The following is a 19,845-nucleotide window of genomic DNA, read 5'->3' as shown; positions in this document are numbered from 1 at the left end:
GTAAACAGTGAAACCTCCATAATGATTTCGTAATAAAATGCCTACATGCCCAAGCCCACAACCTTCTGTAAACAGTACATGCCACTTTATGGACTACCAGCTACCACTAATATGGGTTATTTAAGCTGCTAGTTAGAAGCCAGTGCTATTGCAGTTTACTTTAAAAAAACATATGCCTAACCGTAATAACTGCTACTGTTTGACGCAATGCCTGTCTACTCTTTTTTACGTATCACGGTGTACTTTTCTCTTCTCTGCAATTGGTATAGCTCATTAGAACCGGAAATAGATTTTGTAAACATTGTAACCGTGGCAGCGACTCTGTGAGTGAACTGTCTATAGGTAGTGAAGTAACTGTTTATTGACGGTTTAGTTAGGTTTGGGAGGGTAGCCAAGCAAAGAAGGCCGAGGGCGTTTTAACGCTGGATATCGTTTACGGGAGTACGTGCTGAAACCGCTTACTTTTCCCTTATGTGTGAGGTAAACTTTCACTTAACTTTCTAAATGATCGCGGAATAGTATCAGAAATAGAAGGCTCATAATGTTTATAATGTGTTTTCTCTCCAATTTACCTAACACATTGCTTTGTCTTACAGCAATATTTAAATTTGTTGTAGTAGTACAGTCTGGATTTTACGTTTGACAGGACTTCTGTTGTTGCCACGTCTTCACAGTATAGGCTTGTAGACACAGTCTTGAAAGCAGCACTATCTAGGCATTCTAAGTATGTTAATACTTAGGGTAACATGTTTAGTGATAACTTGTATTTGTTTTAAACACCTGGGGCAGGAAACACAAAAACAGACATTTGATAGTAGAATTGGGAGATTTATGAAATATTTATGAACTGTCATTGGATCCCACCTTACAAGTACACACGTTATTGAGACTATGCGGCATTCCTTAAGAACTTTCAACTTCTTTGTTCAAAAATCAGGGACAAAACAGAAATAAGGGAGGGTCAATTGTCCACAGTTTTTAGAAATTAGTGGCATTTTTTCAGTAGCATACATTTACTGAGCAGTAAGAAGTGTGAAACTCTGATTCTCCGTGATTTATAAAAAAAGTCAAGTGTTATGAAGGACAAGGAAACTTACGAGGCAAAATCAGGGATCATACATCTCGATCTCTTAGCAAGAAATCTGAACAAAGCCTAAAATAACGGGGGTCAGATTTTAAACATTGCGCTTATAAACTTGGAAACCTGCTAGAATAATAGGTGTTTGTGTTAGCATGCTTTTTCTAAATGATATGCAGTCTGAAACTAAAATGTGAGTCATTATTTACTGACTTCAGTCCACAGTGATTTCTCTTGCAACTACAAATTTTATGAGGAACAGACCAAAAATAATAGTCAAAACTCTGGACATTATGCAAATATCTGGATAGTTGAGAAATATGTCGGGATAATTGAGAGGTTGGGAGACATAGCATCACTACTGTGTGCTGCCCTAAAACTGATAGCTATAAAAAATGTTCTAATTAAACAGTGCCGATGGAAAAAAACAACAAAAAAAAGTTATTTTGCTAATATCTGATGTGAGGTCAAAGTCTGAGAAGTAAACTGTACCAGTGGCAGAGCACATAAAGCCTTGCTCTTTGTTTATTTAGGGCATTTTGCACGGATGGTGTTGTTTTCATACTTTTAATTGTTGTAATCTCAGTCTGCAGCTAAGGACAAGGACGAATAACATCTGCAGTGGGTTGTAATGTATATTAACAGTTATGTTTGTGAGACAGTATAACATCACACTAGATTAATGCTTGTAGGCTGACGCAATGTGTTGCGATGTCCTCATTTTTTTCATCTTTACCACAGTGTGCATCCTGCACACACACACACACACACACACAAGCATACATATATCTTATAAATAGATATTATATATGTATATACACATACAGATGTGCAGTATACAAAGAAAAGTCACATATGTTGTATATTTTATTTCTAAATTGTGTTGGTGGCATGTCTGAACTACTGCATCTCTTTGCCCGAGCTGTGCTTGAAAAGAGTCTGTAGACCAGTGTACCAAACCTGTTAACCAATAGACAATAAAAAAAATAATAGTCCAGTAAGAAAAAGTAAACTATTTAGATGTTGGTATTTATAAGAACACAGTACTGCACAGGTTTGACTCAGCCTTATATAGAAAGCCAACATAATTCCCTCCTTCATTATGAGAGTTGTCACCCTATACACCAAAAGAAATCCCATGTGAAGGGACAGTAGGCTAGGGTGGCAAGAATGGTCATAGATGACCAAGTATTTGCAAAAGAATGAGAAAAACTTCAAGGTACGTTAAAGAAGAGAGATCACCCAGAACCTTTTGTACAAAACATTGTTTCTGAAGAGTCTAGAAAGAGGGAGCAGGACATGTATAAAACATTACTTGGATCTGGTGCGGAACTTACTCCTGCTGGGCATTAGATAAGATTGCAAGAACCAAAGGAACAATTTCAAAGGTCCTTGATCCTTCCTGATAATCTACATTTCAGTGAGATGCAGGGTATTGTGAGGAGAAACTGGAATGTATTTAAAGTTGATCAGGAATATTTGAATATTGTAGGTGACAATACCATTATAAAAAAGATTTCAATTTTAAGACATTGTTTGAACTTACCCATTAAGAAAAAAAGAGAAGGATGGGTGGTGAAGTGTGGAAACTGTTCTCAGTGCAAATTTATAGCAGAAGGGGGGAGATTCAAGACTATGGGTTATGTTAGGTTAACAAAAAGATATATTTGTTATTCAAATGGAGTGGTATACATGGCCAAGTGCCAATTACGTGACAGTTACTACATAGGGAAAATCAAGAATAGGATTTACCAGCACCAATATGACATACATAGGATGAAAAAAAATGCATTTAGTAAACATGTAAAAGCACACTCTAGGGATTACTTTAAATGTTGCGTTATTGACCATGTTGACCTAGGTCCCAGAGGGGGTCCAAGTGATGATTATTTAGAGTTTGGAGAACTTAAAAATGGCAGATTATATGTAATGCCACAGAACTTCTGGATTTAAATGAGAATGTTTCCCCTAGCCAGCTTGCTGAGGCTGAAGTCTGCCTATTATTTGTAATTATTTTTAGCAAGATTAAACTACTTACACGGACCTGAATAATTATTACCACAATAACAGTATGCAATGTATTATTCTGTTGTTATGGTTGTGTTTGTCAGATTTTCATTTTTTTTCCTCATTGTTATTTTGATTTATAGTGCACCTATATATATTTACACACACTTGTGAATTTCTGTACATGGACAGGGCTGTACTGTTTAGAATACAGGATATGGGGTTTATTCCTGATTTTACAAAGTTAAAAATAAACTGTGTAGGAACTGTTGTTCATGTATTCATACTTTGTCATTTATATTTTGTTAGCAAAACTTAATTATTAAGGCTTTTAGAGGCTTAGTGTGTTTTGCACATTAATAATATGTGCTTTAGAGTTTTTACTTAAAAAGTATTTGGGCTACACAGAAAATTGATTGCATTTTTATGATTGAACTATTAAGTTTATGTTTGTTTTTTGTTTTTTTTTTTCAAAAAAAAACTGTAAAGGGCTCTTTAAATTGCAGAGTAGGCACACTAATTAACCAGCTTCTTTGTTAACTTGACATTTGACTTGTTACTTGTATTTAAAGAGTTATGTGCACAACGGCATTTTTTTCCTGATGAAATCCATGTAATTTGGACAAAAGCGCTCATTGTTGTGGAATAAAAGAATCTTGGTTTCACTTCTGCCTCCTTCTTTTGGATTCTTGGTTGGATTGATTTACTTTTTGTAACATATGTAAACAGTTATGTTTGCGAGACAGCATAATATCACACTAGACTAATGTTTGTAGGCTGACCATTTGTTTAATTATCTTACTTTCTATTAGTTTATCATATCACTTCAAGACGCAGGTTTTGTTTGTGTGTGTATGTTCATATATGCACACACATATGTGTAAATTCATCATCAACACCCTTTCCCTATTTTACATGTGGTCAGGATACCACATCACCTATTGCCATGTGTTTCGATCGAAATCCACTTTCTTATCTTCTGTAACAGTCTGTCATACAATGCATCCATATATTGGCTGGATGTCCTCTTCTTTTTATACCTTCATCTGTCTTTCCCAAATTTGATTTTGTTTTTTCCTTGACTTTCTCTGCATTTGGGGCTTATTTGGCTTCTGTTGCGATGTCCTCATTTTTTCATCTGTAACACAGTGTGCATCCTGCACACACACATGCATAAATATATTTTATAAATAGATATTATATATACACACATACAAATGTGTAGTATAGAAAGAAAGGTTACATATGTATATTTATTACTTTGTTTCTGCAAGGTAAAATATCAGTTATCATCTTAAACCTCTCTCTCTGGTTGTTTTTTCCAAATCATTGTACATTTTTTGTTAGTGTAACTTAACTGCAGTTTATTTGCAGGTTGGATATGTGTGTGGATGGGCTGCTTCAGTGGAGCCTTGTCAAGCAGAACCCGGGACACGGGCAGAACAAAGTTTAAAAAGTAATAGAATTCATATATTCTGAAGTATATGTAAAAGAGCATTAAGCAGAGCAGATATAAACGATTATGAAAAGGACTGTGTTCATGGCAAAATTTTAATTTGAAAAATGGATGATGAAAATTTCACCTCGAGAGCAGGGAAGCATGAGGAGAGGAGAAATCCTTTTAGGAAGCAATAGTAACTCCATGGAAGAAGGAGGCTGTTCACAGGGTTACTGTGGGAGTCGGGTGCAACTTCTGAGCAAGGATGGATACATCGTTTTGTGGGAGTAGATAAGTTTAGGGGTTTTGGAGTTTGTACAAGACAGTAGGAAAAAGGAAAGTGAGAGTGGCGATTTTTTTTTTGTGGGGAAGGGTAGTATTACTTTTGGAGGTTTGGATATTATCATTTTCAAAAATGAGTATGAGTAGCAGGGAGATGAAGGCTAATATCAAGGGGGATTAAGTGTTGCTGCTGCTGAATTTGGAAGAGGAAGGATTTGATGATTTTGTTCTCAAAAAGATTAGATGGGATTAAGGGTGACCGTGTTGTGGGAATTGGTTGCCCTCAAGGAATCCATTTTCCATATGTAACACTTTCATAAATAAGTGCAATATTTGAATTTTAATAGTTTATTAAAAAAAAAAAAACATATTTAGTACATTTTCCAGTCAGAGCTCAGTCCCTTTCAAGCAGGTGTCATCACACCTATCAATGTAATCCTGTAATTTGGGGTGCTTAATGTTAGACAAATACATGATAATATTAAATTATTATTGAGACGTACCTCTTTTCCTTTAAACAGAACATGTAGTATTGACATGGGATATATATATATATATATATATATATATATATATATATATATATATATATATATATATATATATATATATATATCCAGGGGAGGCAAGGGCACAGGCTGAACCGAAAAGGATCATAAGTTGCTACAGTGGAGTGCCTTTCACATCTCTTCTGTTCAGCCAGAACATTTAGGGTAAGCAAGGTAAGACTAAAATCTGTTTAGACGTATTTAACCTACCTAAACTGTTGTTGCAGGTGCTGTGCTGGAGCAGTTTCATTTCTGTTCTTTTTTAATTTATTTTAATTATTTTTTTTCCTTGCTTTAATTAGAGTGGAAATGTTTCTGCCCCCAGAAAACAGTCATCTTGTCACACTGTTCATGTCCACACACTAGGAAGGGGGTGAGCATCAACAGTGACAGCATGAATTTTTAAATGCTTATTTTTTCATAAGTCATTCTTTTTTATGGATAGTAATATCAAATACTAATACACTTTGCACATATGTTACAAAAATGCAAAGACGGAATGCAAGTACAGCATTCTATTTCATGCCTTTGAACATAATCTATGCGTGGAATGGCTCCAGGGTTATCACTTTATAAGACTGGGAAGGTGATAAACAGTGTTATGTTAATGATTGGATTAAAACATAATATTTGAATGCATTGTGGTGCAAATAATTTGTTGATGATTATGTGGAGGAGATGATAAAGAAGATTGATAGACTGTAAGTTTTAAGAAGGTGGCTAGTGCATTGGCATTTTCAGATGTCTGTCTGTCACGGGCCAGAAGTTTAAGAAAGGTGTAACATATGGGTACTATTTTGTTAAAGGTATTGAAGCTGCTTCTGTGTTCAGAGTATGACTGAATTGGCCATGTGGTCTGTTTTCCTATGTACTGTTGTATAGCCTTTAAGTAAAGCTGGCAAAACATAACCTCAGGTCCCATCTCATTATTTATTTTTTTATATTTTGACCTAAAATGTTGCTGGAAGTAAAGCAGGATGTTTTGATTTATTTTTATTCATTTCAGACATGGTACAACTACAGTCACCAGGAAGTATTTGTCTGTCTGTCTGTCTCTCTTTCTCTGCAGGGCAGTTTGAGAACTAGACATTATGCAGTGAGAAATTTTGATTTATCCCTGACTGGGAGCAGAATCTCCAAAAAAAACATCTGGGAAGGTAGAGAGAGCTATGTTTTTGCATGTTGTGGAGGAAGAAGCACTTGAATTGTATAATATGTTTGAGTGTCAATAGACAAGAGTATAGCAATGATGAGATGTACATTTCTGAATTACTGTATGCCGATTTGCTTATAATTTACACAAGATCCACTGAAAAGTATTAGTGCTTCTGTTGCTGAATTAAATAACTGAGCCACAGACTGAATTTGCTGAGCTGCATGATTCTTTACTTTCAGGTGGGATTGAGTGTGATATGCAGAATATCAAAAAGAGACTGATTGTTTGAGAATGGATTTTATCATTAAATAATGGATTTTATCATTAAATAATGGTATAGATGCATACTGATTGAGAGAAACTAGTTGGTTCCAGTTAAAAGAGCTGAGCTTGGTTAGAACTGTTTAAAGGTGTATGCGGAAACAAAAATAAGAACGTTGACAAAATAGGTGAAATGAGACCTGTGAGTCATGAGAGTTACAAAAAGCAAGAAAATGTAGTACAGGGAGCATCATGGCTAAGCTTCAGATTCGGGGAAAAACACAACTTGTTAATCACTTCTGATGAAAGAAAGATATTTAGCAAAGGTTTATTAAACACCTAAACTTTATGTCTACTACTGTAGCATAACATCAGGCAGTGCTGGCCAGCATAGAACAACAATGAGTAGCTGGAACAGCTTCAAAGGCTTTTTTACACTGTACTGGCACACAAAAATATATATGGCAGAGTGAAGTTTCTTAACATCTTTGAAAGTTGTTTGTTCGTCAGAAGGGCACAGAGTCTGACCATTGTCTGTGTGGTAGCGCAATATGTTTTATGGCTTTCATAGCTGTACAAAATTTAAATTCTCATCCTTTAGGTCTGTGACTAGTAATACATCAGAGCAGTTAAAGTACCATGTACTGTAAAGTATTGTAGTTGTATTTTTGATCATAAATCATTTATGTGTTCTTAGCATGGATATTAAGAGCTATCTCCCAAGCTTCACTTCACATCACTTCACTTTGCTATTAAGGTGAATTTCTGACCTCCATTTCTGTAACACAACTCTGTTATGATCGAGGACTTTATCATCATCCTTTGTTATGTCTATATAGGGTGATATTGTAAGCCTGATAAAATAAAGTATGCTTTACTTGGTCAATTACATAAAAGGTAAGACAGCTGACATTTTATGCACTTTAAAAATGATTTATTCTATCAACTTTGAATTTAAATGAATGCTTGCAGTGGTCCTTGAAACTGATTAACTGATTTGTGGGTGCAGTAACTATTTAAAGGTTAGTCAGAGAATTTTAAAAGAAAAGAACTAGTCAAATATCTGATTAGAGAATCTCAAAATAAAAAAAAGTGTTTAAACTAGTCATGAGTCAGAGGATAACGTATTTTGTTTGCGCAAACATATGAAATGTCGAGATTGAAAAAAACAGGAAATTATTATGGCATTGATATCTTGGGTCAGAAATTGTATACTTTGTGAATTTAAGATTAAGAAATATAAAATGCAGTTTCATATAGCACATAATCTCATTTGTATCGAAACTGACCTTTTATAAACTTAGTATGATGAAAGTAATTTTTAATGTGCATGTAAAGAGTGATGATTTAATCCGGAACTGTGTAGTTTTATTTATTTATTTATTTATTTATTTTGTAATGGCCTGTACTTTTGTGCCATTAGTATGTCTGCATTAGTGTGATTTAAGAAACAGACTGAATTCAATGAATAAGTAATATAGTGAAACCGTGATAAAGTCTGAAAACATATGTGGCATGCCTATGTCTGCAAGATAACTAGGGAGCATTGTTTTCCTTTGCATTGTTGAAGTGGTTTCTGCTTTTCAAAGTATTTCTCCGTACTTCATGCTTTTCTTTAATTTGGGCAAATTAAGCTTTGTGAGAAAGTTTCCAAGCTATGTATATTTAGTACAACCATCGGAAAACAGACATTTCTGAAACGTTGTCTGATATTTCATCAACACTTTAACTGTTTCAGGATTTTTTTTCTCAGATAATTGAAGAGATTAAATGTTTTGCTAACTTATATACTGATGGAGTGGTTTAAGATGTGACATAAGCTTATCACAAGAGACTGTAGCGGCTACTGAACATTTGATTATATTGCAGAAACAGAGCAAATGCAAAATAAATATTACTGGACTGATGTTTAGAAAGCAAGTATAAATATAAACTGTGCCAATTTACTTATTTTAGATGTAGCAGACTTGACACCAGATGGAGTGCCTTCTGTGTGGAGTCTGCATGTCCTCCAAAAGACATGCGTGAATGGGCGTGCCTTCGCTGAAGTTTGGGCATCGGGCTGGCAACTCAACCATAAAAATCTACTGCCAGTCATTAGCGGGCCGGAGTTCCGCTGTGGCGACCCCTAACAGGGAAAAGCCAAAAAGAAAAGACAAAGAAAAGGCTTGGCACTAGATTAGAGGAAAGTCAGACTTGTGGAATAGTTGCCTCCACCATTGGATAAACAAGCAGTAAGTTTCTGTGTTACACTATTTTTCAAAGCTTATTCCATTGTCTATACAAGAAGTATCGTGTTCATGAAACTGTTGGAATGAGATGCAGCATGGTGTGAAAGTGAAGAGGATGTAAAGAGACTTGGAATGCTCAGTTAGTGACTGGTGCACCCACAATAAAGTATTCATAGGAGGTTACTAGGCTATTGGCCCTAGGGCCTGTACAAGCCTAGCCATGTTATATCCTTGTTCCCTTATAGACCAAGATATATAGTTTGTATTAGCAATGTGCATCTAAGATCAGCACTGGCTGCCCCTGTCCAAGAAGGACATAGGGGAAACCCCTGAGGTAAATTTACAGTTTCCCATCCAATTGTCCAAGTTTTGCTTAAATAGGGTCATTGAGGAGTTCTGTTTTACGTGAATTGGGAGTTTGTTCCAGAGGAGTGGCAACCTCTGGGAGACATGTCTGTCTCTCCAGCATGTCCTGTTAATGTCACAGGCTAGGTTAAGGTCCCTAGAGTGAGGGACTCTTGTCCCATTTTATTTGCAGATGTGCAGAATTTCCATTGAGGTAGGGTTCTAGACTGCTCAAGTCACCTGTAAGCAGTCTATACGATACAGAGTACAGTGAGAGGGCCTTCAGTCTGTCCATGTAGGTAATGTGTTGTAGGCTGTGAATTTTCTTTGTGAGAAACCTCTGAGGGCTCCAGCTGCCGCAAGTGTCTGGTAAGGTACATACAGAAGGGAGCCTTGTACTCTTTTATTAGTCTGAGAGATGAATCGGGGAGTTATAATCTCCATATCTTTAAATGCTATGCCCTTACTTATGAGATGTGCATTGTAGCCTTTTTTACCACCTTGGATACATTGGGATCAAAGTTTAAGTTGCTGTCAACCTGCATTCCCGAATCTCTCACCACTGGGTTTGAACCTAGGAGGGTATTATTGATATTGTAATTTGCAGGGACTTCTCCTTTCCCAAAGGGGATGATAATGCATTTTTTGTGTTTGAGTTTAAGTCTGTGGTTCTGGCACCATTCATTTATCTGTGTGAGCCCATTTTGTAGAATGTTGACATTGTTGGGGGAGTCTATGATTGCACCAAGTTTGCAGTCATTAGCAAACTTGGTAAGCCACAGGCCATCTATTTTCACCTGGATTTCAGAGACATAGATTCCAAACAGTAGTGGGCTTAGCACAGAACCTTGTATAACACCACTGGCAACAGATCTGCTGGTAGAGGTGGAATCTCCAACTTTGATTGTATGCATTCTGTCAGTGAGCCAGTTGGCTACCCATCTAATGATGTATGGGTTAATCCCCAGCTGAGTGAGTTTCTCAATGATGCCGAGTGGAGGATTGTGTCAAAGGGCTTGGCCAAGTTGAGATAGGCAGTATGTACTGTTTTGCCTTCAACTAGGGCTTTGGTGACACTCTCAAAGAAGTCCACCAGGTTTAACAGGCATGATCTGCACTTAATGAAGCCAGACTGACTTGGGTCAAGAGTTTGAAGGTCTCTTATATTCTTGTTGATGAGGTCCATGATTATTCTCTCCATGGCCTTACAGATAAGGCTGGTTAGGCTTATGAGTCTATAGTTCTCAGGGTCAGTTGAGAGACCCCCTTTGTGCAAACGATTGCTGTTTTCCACTCTGCTGGGATAAAGCCAGTACTTAGACTGTGGTTGAAGAGAATGCCCAGTTGTTCCACTAACTCCTTTTTTAGATAGTTTAGTAAGCAGTCTAGGATGTTATCCGGTCCCATAGAGACTGTGTTTTTGGCCTTGGAGAGTGCAGTTATGACCTGCTCTTTGGAGATGCTAGGTAGAGGACTGGAGACAGGTATACTTTGGGGTATGACTGTTGGGGAGTTTTCACCAAACCTGTATGCTAGCAGGTTGGCAGTGTCCTCAGGATCGTATGAGTGGTACTGTACACTAATAATTCGGCACAAAGTTGGGCCTTCCCTTCTAGATTTTGGACATAGCTAAAGAATGCTTTGTGATTATTCTTAGCTATGGATGCTAATTTAGTTTCATTATTAGCTTTAGAGTACTTTACAAGATGTCTGATTTGCTTGTTCAAGCTGTGGAGGGTGTTGTTCTTCTGCTGGGGCTGTTCCCTCTTATTCTTTGACAGCAGTTTCTTTCTCTTGCTGTATAACCTATTTATGCTAGATGTCCACCAGAGTGACTTGTTTTTTTGTCAGGACCTTGTTTTGATCTCTTCAGATGCAGCTGAGTCTATACATTTGCATAGGTGTTTATACAGGGCAATTGTGAACACCTCAGTATAGCAGTTATTACTGTCAGTGGTGGCAGGGGGTTTGAAACTATTTATACCATCACTTAGGAGGCTATAGTTTGCTTTGGAGAAAATTTTCAACCTTTTTGCTGCTAAGGGGGAGTTGAGTACGATCGGTACTTCGAACGAGACTGATTTATGATCAGACTTTACCAGGGAGGGTCCCACACATGGGGTGGTGCAGTGATCCCCCATGTTGGTAAGTATTAGGTCAAGGACATTAGAGCCCCTTGTGGGAATGCAGACTAACTGTTCCGGAGCATTTGTGTTAACAAAGTCCAGGAACCTTAGGGTGAGCATGTTTGTGCTCGTATATGTTTCCCAATCAATGGAAAGATAAAGTCACCCAAGACCAGGGTGTTTGGTTGCACTGTAAGTGACCCAAGTAGGTCCAGGTAGGCAGTGTATGTTTTGTGGTTCATGATGGGGTCCTATAGCTAATAATGATGTGGGGGGGGGGGGGGCTCTTTCCTACAGTTAGTTGGATTTGGAGTAACTCTAGGGAGTTGTACTGTTTTACCAGTTTTGAGGTGTATTTGTCTTTAATGAATATGGATGCACCACCTCATTTGTTTTTTTTCGTGTTCATTTTGTGGTCTGAACATGTGAAATGCATTGTAGCCTTGCATGGTTGGGGTTACTCTCTGCAACCTTGAACCATGTCTCTGTGACTGCACAGATATTGGCATCTTCCAAAGTAAGGAGTGCTTCCATTGAGTGTAGTTTCCAATTTAGACTCCTAGCATTAAGTAGTGTAGCCCTGAGTTTGTCTCTAGAGGCACTCTGGGGGCGGCAAGTATCTTTACCAGTAATCAAAAGTCAAGAGGTGACTTTTGAAAACCATCTCTAACAAAGCAGCGTGGTCTGTCATCCGTATCATCACAGGTTGACAAATACTGGATTCCCTTGGACTGACACCAGAAGCTAAGCCAATTGTTGAAGTCAATAATTTTTTGTTTGCATTGAGGCATCATTCCGGGTGAAGGTACATGCTGCTTAGGGTTAGAGAGATACCTGCCTGGGACACATAATCTGAAACCTCAGTCATGTTTTTTCTCTTCATATAGTCTAGTGTGGTACATGTGAAGTCATTCACTCCAACATGGGCTATGACATAGTCATAAAAGTGCTTGTTGTTGAGGGACGTGCAAGATCTGGCGGATCCTGGCACCTGACAGGCAGCTGACCATGACATTCTCCTTTTCCAGCCTGGTGAGGGTGACATCTGTGTGTCTCAGTATGGAGTCACGTATGGCCAAGACATTTGGGTTTGAGTTGTTTTTTCTAGGGGCTTATTGGGTGAGACACTGATGCATTTGTTTTTATGTATAGTGTATTCTGTTTGAACTGTATTGCATGCAGAAGGTTTGCACTTGCAAGGTCTCTGCTGTTTTGGTAAACTTCTAGTGAGTACTTCTGCGTATGTAGGTTTATGTGTTGTGCACTTGGTTTGTGTAAGAGTTGAAGTGTTTGTGCTGACAACTTGTTTGATATCTAGTTTGTCGTTATGTGAGAGAGAGAGAGAGAGAGAGAGCATTGATTCCAGATTCATAGATACATCTCTCACATATTGTATTTGTGTGTTTTAGAAGTAATAGGTTTTCAGTAAACATGAGGCAATTGTTACATTGCCTCAGGATGCCCATGTCAGTCAGCTGACTGGATAAACTGTGTAAAACTGTCCATCCATTATGTCAGATGTATTTTGTAATAAGTGGGCGGGGGCAAGATGGACCAGGTTCTGCTGTAGGATTAGAAAATCAGCTAATCTGTGGGAAGCTTTAGGAGTTAAAACCTGTGTCATCACCTCAAAATGTGCAGCTGATTTGCTGTTTGGGCAGCAGCGTGCAACTGTTTAGAGCAGAGAAACTTAGGAGGGTTCCCTAGCAGTTATCAAGGGAAATTTGTCTAAGTGTTTGCATCTGAACATGGCAGCGCCAAACACAGTTGCTCTGTGCACAGCTATGCGCAAATGCAGTGCTTAAATACAAATGGAATTAAACAGTTTAAACTCAAATTAGCAGGTGAGAGTCTAGATTCAGCAGGTCTGAATCTAGCTTATGCTATTAGATACAGTAGAACCAGGATTTTAAAGTGCAGAAAAACAGTCAAGCAGTATAAAACTGGCATCCATACTATGTGACAGCTCTGGCTAAAATAAGTGGAAAAAACAACAAACTTCTGTTAATGGATCAGTAAGGAAGTTTTGACAGATGAATGGACATGGCTTTTTATAGAATCTGCAGAAAAACAATTCTGAAAGGCAAATATTCTATGCATTCTCACATCAGCAGAAGTGCTTACAAGTAAACATTAAATGGTTTCACAGAAGGACAACAGGAAAGTTTAAAAGCAGACATTATGTGCTTTTCCACAGAAGTTCCTTACAAAAGAAGAAAAACAGGCTCTAAAGTGCGTGACTAAAACAGTATAAAAAGACTGTAAACTAAACTGTGTTAGAGGTATGTAGGAACTTGGGTTCTGAGGTAAATGGAGAATGAAAAGTTCTCATCTATGCTGATTGTAAAGTAAACCTTGATGAACATCTATGCTACAAACTGTCACAGTAGTACATGTCATTTGTTATAAGTTATTTATTAGTAACTGCACTATATATAAAGTGTTGTGCTGCAAAGTATATTTTCTCATCAGTGCAACTTGCAAGACTTTGTGTTATTTCAACAGTAAATAGCCAACAAGACTTTGTGTCTTAAGACTTTGGTTCCAGTCCAGTACAGCAAGCACAGCATGCAGCACCTTCATAATTAATTTTTCAGCAAGCTTTAGATAAACTTATTTTTTGCAGATCTCAATTGACGCCTCTGATTTAGATTCTGTCCAGGTCATAGACTAAGTCACCAAACCTAGAGCAGCTCTGCCAAACTGAGAGCAAAATTGCACTAACGTGAATTAAACAGTTTAAACTCAAATTATCCAGTGGGAGAGACCAAACTGAGCCCTTTTCTAACAATCCCGAGCTCAGATGGGTCCTTGGCTGCACACTTCTGCCACAAGGGTGCAGAAGGGGCTTCCTAATGTAGAATATCTGGTTTTAGCACTCAGTAAATGCCAAGCAGTCTAGATCCGGCAGATCTGTATGTAGCCTACGCTATGAGGTACAGTAGAGCCAGCCATGTTGCATGTTGATGTGAGTCTAAATGGTGCTACTGCAGTGACTTTGTAAGAAGATAACTTAGTTGTCTTTGGGTCAAGAGCATTTACTGACTCACAAAAGACTCGGAAGCAGCTAGCAACTGGTTGTGGCTGTGAGAAGTTTCATCAATGTATGGAAAGAAGTTTGAGAGAGTGAGTTTGTTAGTCATTATGGAATATATTCAAGACATTATTAAACAAAGTTTCACCTAGGTTGCAGGGGGTAGTGTTGTATTTACAGAAACAGGACTTGAAAGTGAACTGAAAGCCAAGAATTCACATCTGTGTAGCAGATATTCTGAGTCTTTAATAATTAAGGAAGCAGAAGAAGGATCTGCCTGATGATGAACTTGAAGTTAACTGTCTTATATCACAATCTATATCAGAAAAGAAATTTAGAGAATTTATTTATATTGTAGTGAAAAAGAACTAGCAATGAAAATGCTTAAAGGCATTGCTGTGAAAGGTTGGTCAGAACAGGATATTGCAGTAAGGGAAGAAATGCATATCATTTAAACAAAAAAGATACTACAAGCATCCATAGGTTGGATATACAAGACTTGTTCAGGCATGAAAAGACTGATATTATCAAATCATTTGAGAAAAGAGATGTTGAAAAGAAAACTTGAATCCTATTTTGGTTTTGGTTCAGTCAAGTCTAATGAAGGAGTACTTAGCCAGGAATCCTGCAGGTAGGACTAGTTCAGAGCCGTGCTGTATGTGATGCTTATCATAACAGTAATAATACAAGCAGGAAAAGCAGTGTTTTCTTACTTCTAGTTCAGTATCAGAAGACTGTATATTTGATCTGTGCTATTATTTGAAGTTTCCTAAAGCTGCCGTGACATTACCTGACGCTGCAAGTTAACATGGTACTACAGATGTGCAAAGTCTGTGACCTTTGATGCTGGAAGATCAGTAAGCTATGACGTCTGTTTTCACGCAAGGTGCTTGAATACATTTTCCAATACTAACACTGTAGTGCAGTATAAGTGTGGTGCTGACTTTTTTAATTTCTCCATGTCTTTTGAGTTTCTAATACCATGACAGGAATAGACTCCATTCTTAAGTTAAAGTACAATTAAAGTTCATGAAATTAGTACTGTTTCAGTCTTTGATGTTAGCCAAAAGTGCTCTTCGCTGCACCCACAATGTGCCCAGTAATGACTCCTGATGTAATTCATATGGGGTTTTATGTAGGGTTACCACATTTGTTTGTATGTAAAAGAGGACAAAAAATATGTGCTGCTACCAGCACATATTATTTCATCCTGTTAGGGCTGAAGAGCAAAAAAAAAAAGTCTTTATTCTTGTAGGACTAAAATGAAAGACTTTTTTTTTTTTTTGTTCCCCTCTTAGGTTGAAGAGCAAAAAAAAAAAATCCATGTTTGGGGACTTTTGATTGGCCCGTATGCCGGTATACGAGCCAATCAAAACCTCGCACAGCGGACCCTCTTCTGTTCAATGCGGAACATCAAGCTGTTCCGCATTGAACAGAGCTCCGCTTTTTGATTGGCTCATATACCGGTAATACAAGTCAATCAGAAACGAGCAGACCCTCTTCTGTTCAATGCGGAACATTAAGCAGTTCTGCATTGAACAAAGCTCCACTTTTTGATTGGCTTGTATACCGGTATACTAGCCAATCAAAAACGCGCACAGCGGACTCTCTTCTGTTCAATGCGGAACATCAAGCTGTTCCGCATTGAACAGAGCACTGCTTTTTGATTGGCTTGTATACCGGTGTATGAGCCAATCCAAAAAAAACCAAAGCGGAGGAAAGACTCCGAAATAGGAATGTCTGTTTTTTGAAAATTCTGCGATTTATCCGGGTTTTAAAACCCGGACAAATCGCAGAATTTTCAAAACCCCCCCCGGACAGGAGCCCAAAAAAGAGGACGTGTCTGGGGGAAACCCAGACGTATGGTAACCTTAGTTTTATGTATTGGTAACATGTCTAAATACGATTGTAGATTCTTTTTTTATAAGACCCATTGCTCCTACTACTATTGGAAATGTCTGGGTATCTTTCTTCCACATTGCTCTCATTTCTGCCCGCAGATGCTGATATTTTATGACTTTGTGTTTTTCTGTACACAAAACACTGTAGTCACTGGGTGTGGCGATTTCAATGATCAGTGCTACTTTTGTCTTATTTTCATGGACCACTGTATCCATTTTTCTAGCATCTATCTTTTGAACTGTTGGTAATTGGTGATCCCATGTGATGTAAATTTAATCATTTTCTATGATGTTTTGTGGATCATGTTTCCAGTGTTTTTCAGCCACTTCAGTACCATAATGTTTACACAATCCCCAGTGCAACAGTCTTGCCACAGTATTATGCCTTGCAGTATACAGTCCTTCTGCCATTAGTATGTCACAACCAGCAACAAAATGTGCCACTGTTTCCAATTCAGTTTTATAAAACATACTTTTATCCGTTTCTCCCACATGTTCACTGGACTTTATAAAGCAGCATGCACGTAGCCCACTGTCTTGGGCTGCAAGTATTAATGTTTCATCTCTTGGTTTTAATTTGCCTCTCCTTAACCATAAGGTTCTTCCAGAAGTTTTCTGTACTTGCAACTATATTTATGCATTAAGTATTAATGTTTCATCTCTTGGTTTTAATTTGCCTCTCCTTAACCATAAGATTCTTCCAGAAGTTTTCTGTACTTGCAACTATATTTATGCATTTTCCACATTTCTTGCCTTCTCATCTGGTCCTTCACCTTATATTCTTTCTTTTGTTTTTTAGCACAGTCAGTTGCTGTCTGATTTTTATCTACTTCTGGTTTGATTTCCATTCCTGCTTGAAGCTGATATGCTTCTGCTAGATTAAGAAGTCTTAGATTTATTCTCCTCATGTTTCAAAACTTTCACTATGTTTGGATCTTGTGAGGTCAGCAGATATGTGCGGAGTCCCACGATTGCAGATCTACACATGTAATCAATTTCAAGGAGGCTCATCACACCTTCGGAACGGGGTTTATATGATCTTGGTATGCACTGATTTTTATAAATCATTTGGTGAGCATGAAGCAGCCTTCTTGTTTTCCTATGTAATCTATCCTAAACATTTTGGGGGGCCAGTCAATCACTCCAAAACTGTAAGTTAGGACAGGAAGAGCAAATTGGTTTATTGTGGTGCTGCCCTATACAGTCTTTCAGATGAGATGTTAAATCAAGGTCCCATCTCCCTGAGTTGGTGGTAGTTTAGGTTTGTTAAAAATAATAGGGGAATTTATTTGATGTCCTAGCCAGATTTCCCACAGTCAGTATGAGTACCACTTTGTGCTTCCTTTGGAAAGAGGGTTTTGGCCCAGTGGGACTTGTCCAGTTAAGAAGTGTTTATGGCAGATATGTACAAATAGATAAAAAAAAAAGGAAAGGTGTTTATGTCAGATAATTTCTAGTGTATGCTAGTGAAGACTTCTATTTTCAGAGCAGAATTAATTTCTTGTTGTAATGTGTAGCCTCTTCTATAACAGAGAGAGACACACATATACACGAAGTAGTCAAGTTAAGAGAGCAGTAGAGACTGTAAAAGAGAAGAAATCACAGGAGAGCAGAAATTGCCGTTAAGTGGAATGTCCATTTAACATTATTGAAATGTAGCAGTACTGCACTACAAGGTGTTTGGCTGTTGCCTGCTCACCTACAAGTGGATTTAGAGTAAAAGGAATGATGAGAATCAAAATTGGGTTCAAGAGCAACTGAGACTAAGTCGTTCAGGACAAATTTAACATGCTAAGATTTCAGACTTTCAGAAGTGAAGGAAAGAAAGAAAGTGAGACTTCAGCAGAGTTGCTCTGACAAACAACCTAAAGCAATTGTTTAGAAGAAATGTCAATGTCCAATGTCATTGACAACTACAGTTTTCACAACAAATGTGCCAAGAAGTGAAAGGCATTTTTTTTAAAACAAATATGCCTGAGAATGACTGACTGTGAAAGACATAGAAACCTGGTCCGTAGCATTCCAGACTTCACAGTGATGCCTGGAGAATTATCCAAAGTACTGTCCAAAGAAAGATTTGAGAGAAAATCTAACGGAACTGCTGCCAGAGTCCCTTAAAGATGAGATAACAGCTACATCACCAGCTGCTGTTTCCACTGTGGAGTTTGTGTCCCTCTCCCTAAAGTGATTGAGTTATTGAAGATTATCAAAGAAGTCTGCTTAATATCATGTTTTATGAACTGAACTGTGATAATTGTAAAATGTATTAATATGTTTGTATAACATTCAGCAATTTTTTTCTAAGATACTATTCAGTTTAATATTCAGTGATGTTTAAAGTATTAAAAATGCGTGGCTGAAATGTGCCATCAGTGGATGTGTGAAAATATAAAGTGTATTTTTTTTATTTATCAAAATACAGTGGTATAAAGCAAAAGCAGTATAAACATTAACTTAAGATCTGATGTTGTCAGTCTTCATTTTATACTTGACAGATGGGTTCGGTTCCGATCTTAGAACTGACTCAGCCATTACTACAGCTTGTGCCAGCCAAAAACTCTTGAGCTTCACCTCTACCCAAAATCTCTCTCTCTCTGTTACCTCAGATCCTACAGGCAACTATCTCGTATATTCCAGACACCAAATACTAAGCCAGCTGTAAATAACCTCTTATAATTCTCAAATCCTACTATTCCATTTCAAGAAACTGTATATTTAATAAAGCAATGCTTTCTTTTGTTTTCTACAAAATGTAACCTAAAATTTTATTGTAACTGCTTAATCTTTGTTTTGTCTTTGAACCTACAAATGATTTAAATTGTAAACTGCTGTAATCTTTTTGTAACCTTTGTATTGGAGCTTTTCTTCCCAGGACACCATTGAAAATGGGTTCTTATTGGCCCAATGGACTATCCTGGTTAACCAGCTGCAAATAAAATAAAATAAATAAATAAATCCTGTTTGCCACTTTCTGAGATGGTCACGTCTAGCCTCTTCTCTTGAGCACTTGTGGGTTTAGGTAAATTTATCTTGTATTTCTTATGTTTTTTTCTTTCTCGTTTCCCTTTCCCTTTCTTCTTACACTTAGTGTATTTCCATCAGTATCATCGCTGATACTTTTTCTCTCTACACTTCGGTGTATTCTGAACGATCATTGCTGATAGTACCCCCCCGTATTGTAGTTTCTATTGCCCTGTACACACTTAATAGTTTCTCTTCCCTTTTTCCTTCTTTCTTAAAATAAATAAAAATATAACTAAAAAATTATATCCTTTTTTGATCTCGCTTTCCCTTTTTTGTTTGTGTGGGTTGAGCTTTGTTTAGTGGAACTACCTAGCTGTTTTTCTCTGTTGACATGGATGACAATGGTAAAGGCCCCCCTGGCTTCAAAAAATGCCAGAAGTGTGGCCATAAAATTCTCTCTTCCGATTTTCATTT

General features: G+C 37.5%; 1 protein-coding gene across 3 annotated transcripts in view; it reads left to right on the top strand.

The window, feature by feature from the left end:
- IFT20 (intraflagellar transport 20) overlaps positions 1-19,845 on the top strand; it is a 304,459-nt gene that overhangs the window by 144 nt on the left and 284,470 nt on the right. The window contains exons 1-2 of one of the 3 annotated variants that reach the window (XM_044054408.1): positions 33-480; positions 8,727-9,004. The exons of 1 other annotated variant lie outside the window; for it this stretch is intronic. The gene's annotated coding sequence lies outside the window, so the exon portion shown is untranslated. Of the gene's footprint in view, positions 1-30; positions 481-8,726; positions 9,005-19,845 lie in introns of those variants that run through there. One more of the 3 variants, XM_044054409.1, reaches the window with a different exon arrangement.

Source organism: Protopterus annectens, chromosome 13.part0 (genome assembly GCF_019279795.1).
Source record: "Protopterus annectens isolate FY-2018-M chromosome 13.part0, PAN1.0, whole genome shotgun sequence".
NCBI classification, from domain to species: Eukaryota; Metazoa; Chordata; order Ceratodontiformes; family Protopteridae; genus Protopterus; species Protopterus annectens.
Note: the sequence above shows the minus strand (reverse complement) of the source record. Positions and strands in the feature narration are given on the sequence as shown.